Below are 12,518 nucleotides of genomic sequence, written 5' to 3' on the forward strand. Positions count from 1 at the left end.
AAGAATGCAATAACAAACTTTAGTTTCAGAAGAAGATAGAAAAGATTATATTATATATGATCATTCTGTGTAATGCATGTGCCACAAAAAGACAGAGATGGTTAAATTTGCTGTAAAACTTAGAATTAATTTGCAACAAGAGGCACAAAACGTGAATAAAAGGGTGAGATGTGGAGGCGGAAACATATTTCACCAAATATAATCAACAAAAGATAATATCTAGACTACATAAAACACTTCAGCAAATTAATAAGGAGAAGACAACCCACATTAGGTGGACAAGCAAATTGAAAAGTGTCTCCTTAAATGAAAAACTGTATTTGTATTAATTATGTATAAATATATGGCAAATATATGAAAATGCACTAAAACACATTAATACTGAAATGTAAATCAAAAGTATAATTATACTACACAGTAAACTAAAGTGATGACTAAAGTTAAGCAAAATAAAAGTATATTCTGGTGAATCTGTGCAACAATGGCAACTTTGATACAGTATTTGGCAATGTCTGCTAAAGAAGAACATATGTATTTTTTTTTTAACTTTAGTAAATTATTTCTAGGAAATATCCAAGAAAAAATATGTGTACATGTATAAAAGGATGCCTCTAATAGAATTATTCATAAGTAGAAACAATCCATACTGTCAATAGAGGATTGAAAATATAAATGATGTAGTGTTTATCCAATGAAATTCTATAGAGTAACAAAAATAATTATAGTTACAAACAACAAGATGAATGAATCACAGACATGTTAAGGAAAAGAAACTAAATATAGACAAAAATACAGTGTGTTATTTCAATTTTATGAAGTTCAAAACTAAGGCAAAACCATAGGATGAACAAAAAACAAAACAGACATATATAGATTACAATATACAATATGCTCAATGACATGCCCAAAGTGTTTCCCCTCTCTGACAACACTTTGTCAATATGCCATGCAAAATTATGAATTTGTGACATTAGTGCTGCATTTCCACAATCACATCATATGCCTCTGTATTGACTCAAATGGTTTGCATTTTATTTGAATCTGTGCTTTAGCATAACCCACAAGAAGTAATCAAGTGAGTTTATATGTATTTATGTATGTGTATGATGACTCAGACAGTAAAGAATCTTCCAGCAATGCGGGAGACCGAGTTTCATTCCCTGAGTCGGGAAGATCCCCTGGAGAAGGGAATGGCTACCCAGTCTAGTGTTCTTGCATAGAATTCCACTGACAGGGGAGCCTGGCAGTCTCTAGCCCATGAGGTCCCAGAGAGTCAGACATGATTAGCAGCTAACGCTTTCACATATGCATGTATACTGTTTTTGTATATGTCCTGTATATATACACAGTACTTGTATGCATGCTGTATATATACATGTGTGTATACACACATATACAGTGACAGACCATGCTGTGGGCCTCTGTGTGTTACTTGCATTCCAGTTCTTGATCTGATTGTTGATTACATGAGCATTCATTTTGTGATAATTTATTGAGCTATATACATTTGCACTTCTGCAAGTTTCTTGCATGATTTATAGGCTATGACAAACTAGAACAACATATTAAAAAGTAGAGACATTACTTTGCCATCAAAGATCCGTATAGTCAAAGCTATGGTTTTTCCAGTAGTCATGTATGGATATGACAGTTGGACCATAAGGAAAGCTGAATGAGTGATAGTCACTCAGTTGTATCTGAGTCTTTGTGACTCCATGAACTGTAGCCAGCCAGGCTCCATTGCCCATGGAATTCTCCAGGCAAGAATACTGGAGTGGATTGCCATTTCCTTCTCCAAAAGAAATCTAAGCACCAAAGAACTGATGCTTTTGAACTGTGGTATTGGAGAAGACTCTTCAGAGTCCCTTGGACTGCAAGGAAATCAAACCAGTCAATCCTAAAGGAACTCAGTCCTGAATATTCATCAGAAGGACTGATGCTGAAGCTGAAGCTCCAGTACATTGGCACCTGATGCGAAGAACTGACTCACTAGAAAATAAGACCCTGATGCTGGAAAAGACTGAAGGCAGGAGAGGAGGGCAACAGAGGGTGAGATGGTTGGATAGCATCACCAATTCAATTGATGTGAGTTTGAGCAAGCTCTGTAAGTTGCTGATGGACAGGGAAGCCTGGTGTTCTGCAGTCTATGGAGTTGCAAAGAGTTGGACACGACTGAGCAACTGAACTGAACCTATAAATCAGTAACTTATATTTGTGAAAAGGAAAGAAAATATACCAAATATTTTCTATGCCTCTCATGAGAAGAACTAAAATCCAAGGACAGAGATTTTGTACCTTTGAACCCAGGCTAGAGATTCCAAAAAGCTTTATCATAGTTCAACAAAATCCACTGCTTGCTCCTCTCAAGTGAACCACTGGTCTTGTCAAATGAGTCTAAGCCCTAGAAAAGGAATTTTAATAGATTCATTCTGGCCAGTTTGTTACCAATTAGTGGTCCAGCATTATGCACTTAATTCTGACCAGATAACCTAATTTAAATGTTATGACAAAAGATGCGAACACGTATTTACTGACACAGAAAACTGTATACACAGTGTTAAATTGTCATGTTTATTGTTATTTTTCATTCTCTTTTACATAAAGATAGTTTTTTCAATACTTATATGATATATAATTTCCAACTTAATTCCTAAGACAAAAGGAAAAGATGATCATATGTTTAAAAAATAATCTCCTTTATTTTACAGTAATAGTGGTTAGAAGTTCAATATTTCTGCTCAAACAAAGAGGCGGGCAGTCATATTTACAAAAGGCTTCAAAGTGTTTGCCGTTGCCTTTACACAAGACAACATTTTTAAAACCTTTGCATCCCACAGCAGGTGCTAGGTCTTCTCAGGGATTTGTGCTATTCAGATACTGCCTTTCATCTGAACTTCACATACCTTAAAAACATAGAGGCTGCATTTTGATATAATTTGAAAGTAAAACCTTTTTTATTTTTGTCATTATAGTATCTCATGGATTTAATTTTCAAAGATGAATCAAAGTCAAAACTAATTACTGTCTGATAATCAACAAAGGCAAAAAAATGAAAAAATACTTTTTAAAATGAAGCTTTAGATCACCTCTCCCATAAGAAAAATAAATGCATGTAATAAATATCATGAGATTTCAAGTTTATTTAGTAACAGTCTGCCTTTTTGAGATTTTAAAGAATTATGCTGAATAATTATGGTCACCTGAATAGTTGGAAATGTATTTTCAAGATCTAGACTATCTTTTTTGTCTTTGCATGGCACAATATGAGATTAAGTAAATACTTCAATTTAAGTGAAAGCCTGGAAAAAATGGTTTCCTAATCTATTTTCATCAATCTACAACTTTATAAATGCAATGACATTATAGAATTATAAAAAAATATTGTGTGTCTATTTTAAAAACAGAAAAGTAACTTTTTTTCTCTTTTTTTCTAATTAGGCTTGGACTCTTGGATCATCTGGTGACTTCAGAATTCTGGTAAGACACTTTGTTTTTTTCAATAGTACTGTCAATATTTTCATTTCTTTAGCCACAAATTTTTGGAGGTTATCTTTCTTCCTATCTCAAGCTTAATCATTTTTCTTAATTCTCTCCTCATTTCCATCACCTAAGATTGAATCTCCTTAGGGCTGTTAGGAGAAGGTCAATTCCATCTTAACTCATATGGGATCATCTGTTAAGTCCAGATACTTCTTAAAAATTCAACTTTATGGGTTAGGAGAATATTCCAAGGAGAGGTAGCATTTGTTTCTCAAGGAAACAAAAATTACCACTGGAAGAGTCTCAGATAGAGTCTCAGATAGTTATTCAGTTAAAATGCAGAGAGTATCAACTAGAAATGTTTTTCTTTTAAAAGAGATCAACAACAAAATAAAAACCACAGAAACCTGAGTATGATAGCTGAATTTTTAAAAAGGTTTTTATTGCTACAGTGTTGATATTATACTTTATGTAATATAGAACTAGAAATACACTGAAGTCACTGTACTTTTCAACATTAAAACTCTTGAAATTTCTATAGTATCTGCCTGGTACATACATGGAAAGATAGACTGTTTAATTAAAAAGATGATTAGTTGAGGTAGAAGTTTTTCTATAAGTTATATTTTTCCAAACTTCAGGTTTATATTCATCTTACATCCCATCCAGTCTCCTTTTCCCCTGCATATACTATAGAAACATTCCTCACATTCAAATTCATCTATTGGGATCCTACAATGTTCTGAATCTTTGCAAGACTGTAAAACATAGTTAATCTCATTTTTTAAATCTTATTTTTTTCTCAATAATACTCTGGCTTGGATTTTTATTTTTGTGGTCTGAGAGTCTACAACTTTTCCTGATTACTAGAGTCACCCTTTCTATAATACTCAGCCAACAGTAATATAAAATTCTAACTAGATACCTTGCAGGAGTACAGTCTTAAATATCACTCTTTACTATTAACTAGATATTGCTGGGATACATGGGAGGGTGGTGAGACTTCCACGTGTCTTTGTTATTGTTCATTATCTGTTCCTCACAAACACTTCCAAGGATTTCCAAACCTGTGGTCTTCTGGTCATTCTAGCATGACTATTCTGTGCAACTTCAGGCCATATCCAGTCTATACCATCTTTCAAATGATAACAAAGCTGACACTATTTGTCTATCCTAGGATGAGGATTCAGAGAAGGCAATGGCATCCCACTCCAGTACTCTTGCCTGGAAAATTCCATGCTCGGAGGAGCCTGGTAGGCTGCAGTCCATGGGGTCGCTAAGAGTCCGACTCGACTGAGCGACTTCACTTTCACTTTTCACTTTCATGCATTGGAGAAGGAAATGGCAACACACTCCAGTGTTCTTGCCTGGAGAATCTCAGGGACAGGGGAGCCTGGTGGGCTGCCGTCTATGAGGTCGCACAGAGTCGGACATGACTGAAGCGATTTAGCAGCAGGATGAGGATTAGGATTAACATTCAATCCCTTCAGCACTTTCTACAAATACTGTAGAAAACTTTGCTTAAGTATTTGATTTATTGTGATGAAAACTGGAATACAGAATCATAACACCAATGGTTCCTGGATATTTTCTCTAAACTAAACCTTCTCTTGGTTGTATTTGTGGGATCTGGATGTGCCTCCTGTAATTATCCCTCTTCTCTGAATTCTACCAGCCTTTCTTCATTTAAGTTGACAGTGTGCTCTTGTGGTTTTCATCATCACACTTATCTTTTGGGTCTGTCTTCTAATTTATCTCATTTCTAATCCATCTCATAAAACAGATGGTTCATCAAATCAGCACTTATCTTCATACTCCTTTATCCTGCCATATCGCCTATAAGGATATTTACCCCTAAACAGTTATGTATGTAGTAATTGAGTTCAGCCACACTAACTGAAAAGCAGTCTTCCTTGAAAACCTACCAAAAAAACCTCAAAGCTATATTCTTTCCTTGCAAGCCCTCATTATCACTATTTCAGCTTCTGTGAACAAACTGCCTGTACACCCATATTCTATTCATCCCTCAAGGCCAAGTTCAAGTCCAACTCCCATTTTCTCCTGGAATTCTTCATTGCTTTAAATATTGTGGTTTGATTGTGCCCTCTCTGAACTCTTTATTTTCAGGATCACAAAGTTTAGCACTTTAACTTTTGCTATTATGTGCTCTGTTGTGTGTATATTTTCTACTTAGCATTTTTGCAGGCTTGTTAAATGAGGTAGCAATAGCCTCTTAGGCTATTTACCACAGCCTCCTTTAAATATTGCTCTGTTTTTAGTAGTTCGCCAAGAAATATTTTTAATTAACTTATTTAGGATCTCACCTGTACTCACCCTACTAAAAGCTCAAACCTAATATTTAATTTCTATATTGTTTGCTTCTATGAGTTTTCATAGAAAAAAATGACCTGAACATGGAGGATGTTTAAGATATAATTCATAATTTGTTTCAGCTAATACTGATATAGTCTACAAAATTGTTTTTGGAGTGTAATTCAGAGAAAAGAAAGTAAAATCAAAATTCAAACTGAAATAGTATTGAAATGTAAATGATAACATGCAAACTGTTACAAATTAAATAGATCAAAATGTATTCTATTCAATTATTGTATAACTCTCAGGCTAAAAAAATAATATTTGCTCTGGAACTAAATGCCAGTAATAAAAGTTTTCTTCCATATGAAGAGCTAACATTGCCCACATTGTAGTTGAAAATATTTACAGAAAGCCTTATTGCAGCATTTTTTCACTTACATAAAATAATGTGTTTAAGGTTTATGATTCACTGAATTTTGTATCTGTGTGTGCAATTGCAGCAATCTGTTCCAATTCATAAATTTTAGTTTCTGCACCTGGAGTTTGGACCTTTTAAGAGGTCAAAATAATAACACATTCATAATTATGTAAGGATTCATTGTGTATCAGGTGCTTTGCCAGGTGCTCTTTTTTAATGTACGTACCCTCATTTCTACCTTCCGATCATACTCTGAGGCATGCATTTTGATCTCCATTTTATAGCTGAGGAGACAAAGGGTCAGAGAGCTTGGTTAGTTCATCTACAATCACTTAATTATGATGCTGAGATTTCAGTCTATTTCTAGGATTCCAAAGACTTCACTGAGATGTCTTCTCAAAAAAGATTTACCCCAGTATGCTTTCGGTAATATCCATTTCTACATGTTTAATAACAACTCTGGTTGCATCCTTTAAGGAAAGTGATACCGAAGTAGTTAAAATGAGATTTAGCCTTTTGTACTATATAGTTATTTCAGTTCAGTTCAGTTGCTCAGTCATGTCTGACTCTTGGCGACCCCATGGACTGCAGTTTGCCAGGCCTCCCTGTCCATCACCAACTCCTGGAGCTTGCTTATATTCATGTCCATTGAGTTGGTGATGTCTTAGGAAGATGAAAAGCCTACTTACTTTAAATCCAAGGTGGGTGGCTTGTCATAGTCTACACCCAAATTGTGTGTTTCATATACATTTTATATCACATATATCTATCTTTTATATCATATTTATATCTACCTAATATATATAAATATTCATATTCAGGTCATTATTAACCAAAACAGAATTTACATACTGGAAGCCCACATAGCCCTTTAGTTAGACTATGGTGATTGATGCGTGTTTCATTCTCTCATTTGTGTTCTCAGTTTACTGCTGCAATTTTTTAGTTTGGCCGTCCCGATTTTTTTAAATAGTATTATTGAAAACTTGCAGATTACATTCATGTGCTTAGTATTAGTCATGGACTTTCTTTATAATAATAATATAAAACGTTCAACTGAGTATTGTGTTTTCTAAGAATTGAGTGCTGTCTCTGATACAGAGGGATTAAAAATATTTCTTGGACATATACCAAAATACCTGTATGTTATACAGTATTCTCTCATCAAGAATTATATATTTGGTGTTAAAATACTATGTGTTTTCTAAAGGTCTTATATAGTGTATAAAAACTGAAGGAAACAAGACATACACATGTACCTACTTTACAGTTTTGCGTTAGGAAACATATATACATATATAAATATTTTGTTTTACTCCACTTGTAGTTATCATAAAACATTGGCTATATCCCCTATATTGTACAACATATCCTTGTAGCTTACTTTATATTTAAGAGTTTGTACCTCTTAGTCTCCTACCCCTATCTGCCTCTCCCCCTTCTCTAGTGGTGACTGTATCCATAAGTCTGCTTCTTTCCTTCTTATATTCATTAGTTCAGTATGGATTTTGAGAGTCCAAATATGGATTTTGAGAGTCCAGAAATATGATATAATTGATATCATACAGCATTTGTCTTTCTCTGATTTATTTCACTCAGCACAATACCTTCAAGTCCATCAATGTTGCTTCAGATGACAAAAGTTCATTCCTTTTATGGCTGAGTAATATTTAATTGTATATACTTAAGGCTCTCTATCATTCACCTGTTGACGAACGCTGTGCTGGCTTTTCTTCCAAGGTGCAAGCATCTTTTAATTTCATGGCTACAGTCACTTGCTGTGGCAAGTGGAGGCTCCTCTCTGCTTGGAGTGGCTTCTCTAGTTGCAGAGAATGGGCTCTAGACCACGCAAGTTTCAGTAGCTGTGACTCACAGGCTCCACAGTGTATAGGCTCAGTAGTCGTGGCATGTGGATTTAGTTGCCCCACGGCATATGGGATTTTAGCTCTTGGGCCGGGGATCGAATCAGTGTCTGCTGCATTTTCAGGCATATTCTTAACCACCGGACCACTAGGGAAGTCCCTTTTACCCATTTTTTAATCAGAATGCTTTTGTATATCAACTATACTTCAATGAAAATTTTTAAAGAAATATTTTGTAAATTTTAAAGCCATGTACAGTTATTAAAATTATTTTCAATGTTAGTTTTCTATGATGTGAATGTAAAATACATGTTTAGAGACCAAAGAGAGGAATCATACTATCATCAATTCATTTACTTATTCTCTCATATCTTACTGAGTAACTTATTTGTGTAAACAATCTAATAGAGTTGAGGTAATTTAAAAATGTTGTGACTGAATTCACATACTGTCATTTTGTGTGTGCTGTGTAATTCTGGTGCTTTTATTTCTTTATATTTAAAATTGCTATTGACTAAATTTCTCAACGTTTGTTTTAGGCTTTTCATTGTTTCTATTTACCTTGCTGAGATAGCAGATTGTTGGACAGTGTGAGAGACTTTGTTAGTATCCATTGATATTAGGGTTTCCTTTCATTCTTGAGTAATAGAGAGATACTGTTTTTCCTCTACTTTACAGTTAGGTGTGGCCATGTGATTATTTCTAGCCAAGGAAAGCTAAAAAAGTGTGCCACTTTGGGGCAGGTGAGGTGAAAACACTATAAACTTTCTAGTTTCTCTCTGCCTCTACAGAAGTGGCATCAGTTTGAAATAACAGTAGTATATAGTCCTGGATCCCTGAGTCACCTCATGGAAGAGAGCTGCTATGGCAAGGTCCAGAGCCAGTTTAAAGATCAAGAAGCAAATTATTTGTCTTAAGCCACTGAGTTGCTGTGTTTTGTTTGTTTTTATGTTCTTGGTTTGTTACAGCAGCCTAAAGTCTGCTCAAATCAATCAAATGGTTATTGTGAAAATGAGCATCATAGTATTTATGTAATTCAAAATCTGGAGTCTCATTTCCAAAGGCATATTTTGGCAATATTATTTTTTATTTAAAAATAGTTTTATTCTGTCACCAGGTAATCTGAGGTGCAACTTATTTGCTTGGCATAGCAGTAACATAGGCCCCCAAAACAAAAGCCTTGGAAAAGCTACACATGAACTGTTATTCATTTCCCAAGTATCTTTAGATCCAAACAACATTAAGAAGGGAAAAGATACAAGACAAGTATCTAAATTTAAAATAGTACACTTTCCAATTGAAAATGAATAACATTCTTGTAATAATCCTTTTAGTTCTTCAGTCTTACCTGATACAGAATAAGATTCATATTAAGGACCATAAAAATAATCATTTCATTTTTCTTAAGAGTCTCCTTGTCTTAGATGAGTTTCTTTTGTTAGGGTTTTCAGCATCATCTTTGTTCAACTTTTTACTCTTTGAATTGATATGAAACAACACCCTCTCCTATGCCAGTTTGTTGTTGTTTTTTCTTCCTTATGTGGTGGAAGCTTCCATGTGTTCGCTCGGTTTTACTTTTTAAGAGATGTAATACTTTAAGTGCCACAAACATGCCAAGTAGTATCATTTATACAGTAATTAATTAAACATAACCTCTTTTCTTAACAAACAGAAAGTGAAGTGAAGTGGAGTCGCTCAGTCGTGTCCGACTCTTTGGGACCCCATGGACTATAGCCTATCAGGCTCCTCCATCCATGGGATTTTCCAGGCAAGAGTGCTGGAGTGGATTGCCATTTCCTTCTCCAGGGGATCTTCCCGACCCAGGAATCAAACCCGGGTCTCCCGCATTGCAGGCAGACGCTTTACTGTCTGAGCCACCAGGGAAATCCCCAAAAAACAGGAATGGAGATCAAAAACAGTTGTATACAATTACCTGGAAGTGAAATGATTTAATTCCACCACCATGGAAGGGTAAATTAGGCAACAAATTGTGCCTAATTTTATTTCATGGCAGTCATTCAGTTCAGTTCAGTTCAGTCGCTCAGTCATGTCCAACTCTTTGCGACCTCATGAATCGCAGCACACCAGGCCTCCCTGTCCATCACCAACTCCCGGAGTTCACTCAGACTCATGTCCATCGAATCAGTGATGTCATCCAGCCATCTCATCCTCTGCTGTCCCCTTCTCTTCCTCCCCCCAATCCCTCCCAGCATCAGAGTCTTTTCTAATGAGTCAACTCTTCTAGCTTTTCTGATCCTGAAGGTGAAATTAGGTGAGAGGAATAAGCAGATACAAAAATTAATGGAAGTTGAAATTATGTACCACTCAAGTCAGCCTGAATTCCAGATGTGATAACTCTGATTCTTAAAAGTTGAATCAACATTATGGCAGTCATTAAAAGCCTCTAAAATGGTCATGGGAGGGTAAAATCCACCAGTATAATGTTGATTCAACTTTTAAGAATCAGAGTTATCACATCTGGAATTCAGGCTGACTTGAGTGGTACATAATTTCAACTTCCATTAATTTTTGTATCTGCTTATTCCTCTCACCTAATTTCACCTTCAGGATCAGAGTTCAGAAAGGCTTTTCAAGGCAGTACATTCCATCTTGGGAAGATGGCTAGTTATTAAACATCAGTTCAGTTCAGTTCAGTTGCTTAGTCGTGTATGACTCTATGTGACCTCATGGACTGCAGCACACCAGGCTTCCCTGTCCATCACCAACTCCCAGAGTTTGCTCAAACTTATGTCCATTGAGTCAGTGATGCCATCCAACCATCTCATCTTCTGTCGTCCCCTTCTCCTCCCACCTTCGACCTTTCCCAGCATCAGGAGCTTTTCCAATGAGTCAGTTCTTCTCATCAGGTGGCCAAAATCCTGGAGTTTCAGCTTCAACATCAGTCCTTCCAATGAATATTCAGAACTCATTTCCTTTAGGATGGACCAGTTGGATCTCCCTGCAGCTTGAGGGACTCTCAAGAGTCTTCTCCAATACCACAGTTCAAAAGCATCAATTCTTCAGCACTCATCTTTCTTTATAGACCAACTCTCACATCCATACACAACTACAGGTAAAAACATAGCTTTAACTAGGCAGACCTCTTTTGGCAAAGTAATGTCTCTGATTTTTAATATGCCATCTAGGTTGGTCATAGCTTTTCTTCCAACGAGCAAGCGTCTTTTAATTTCTTGGTTACAGTTGTTAAACATACATCCTTAGAATTGAACAAAAATTGTCATATTAGTAATTTGCTTCCCAGCATGGCATAAGACTTGCATATTTGCTAATAACAACACTGAATTCAGTTCTACAATTTTCAGTAACTGGACTACATGGTGAAGTGTCTGTTTAGTGGAAAAGTGTATTATCTATATTTTTATTTAAGCCACTCTCATCTGACATATATTAATAAATGCTTTTATGAAAATTATTTAAATAGGGATTCTGGTAAATCTACTGACATTCTCTTAGTACTAACATATTGTAAGAATGTTTTGTAATTTATTAAGCATGGCATTCCTTGCTTGATTTCTTGCCTGCTGTCCTAAGTCAAGCAGTACTTCTTCAGGTGCTCATTAAAAAATAGGAACACTATCCTGATTGTTTTTCTTATTAATTTTTAAAATTGCCTGTTTATTGTTCTGTTTGTTGTATGTTTCTTCCTCTGTCTGAGGTTCTCAGAACACCGGATTAACTGTCCAACAAATATCAAGTGATATCAGGGAGACTCTACAAATGGGAGCTGATATCCTCCCCTACTCATCCCTCTCCCTTTGTTTCTGAAAGAGACACTTGAACAATCATTTCTACTTTGACCCAGTCTGAAAACCACTCCTATAATACAAACTCTAGTATCAGAAAAAAAATAAATGCCTTAAAATGTTGCCCATGAACAAAAAACATGGAAAAGTAATAAGATGAGGTTGAAGAAAGTTCTCCACAATATGTGAACAATCGGGTAAGAGCAGACAGAAACCAACCAATCTAGTGTTGAGTCCTGTAGCAACTATAGAGTTAGCTGAGGATGAAATACAACTTACTTGACTTGTTAAGTTTTAGGTAAAAAAACACATGCTTAAAGAGAATCAGAGCATCTTGTTGTAGATACTGAGAAATGGTAAGTGGCAAGGTGGGCTTTAAGGGACAGGGGCTATGCTAATAGGATTAAATACAGAGGATTTTATACTATTCTGCTGATGGCTACCCACCATGGCCTCTATTTTAGTTTTTGAGATTCCCTTTTTAACCAGAGTTTGTGCTGGTTCCTAAAAATTGAAGACACATGAAGGCTTGGTTCATGTCCATGGTAATTGCACTGTTACCATAGGGATCCCTGCTTCTCTAAAATTGTCTCTTGCTAGAAAAGACTTTGAAAAAAGCTTCCAGTTATTTTTATATATGTATTCATATATAAATAATTTTGTTTTTTATTGCTATTT

General features: G+C 35.5%; 1 protein-coding gene across 2 annotated transcripts in view; it reads left to right on the plus strand.

Moving 5' to 3' along the window:
- PTPRD (protein tyrosine phosphatase receptor type D) overlaps window positions 1-12,518 on the plus strand; it is a 2,533,682-nt gene that overhangs the window by 991,004 nt on the left and 1,530,160 nt on the right. For both annotated transcript variants that reach the window (XM_086415146.1, XM_086415152.1), the window contains one exon: window positions 3,439-3,477. The gene's annotated coding sequence lies outside the window, so the exon portion shown is untranslated. The remainder of the gene's footprint in view (window positions 1-3,438; window positions 3,478-12,518) is intronic.

The sequence above is a fragment of the Bos grunniens genome, chromosome 8 (genome assembly GCF_055505025.1).
Source record: "Bos grunniens cultivar Pamir isolate PY7600 chromosome 8, Bosgru_T2T1.0, whole genome shotgun sequence".
NCBI lineage: Eukaryota > Metazoa > Chordata > Mammalia > Artiodactyla > Bovidae > Bos > Bos grunniens.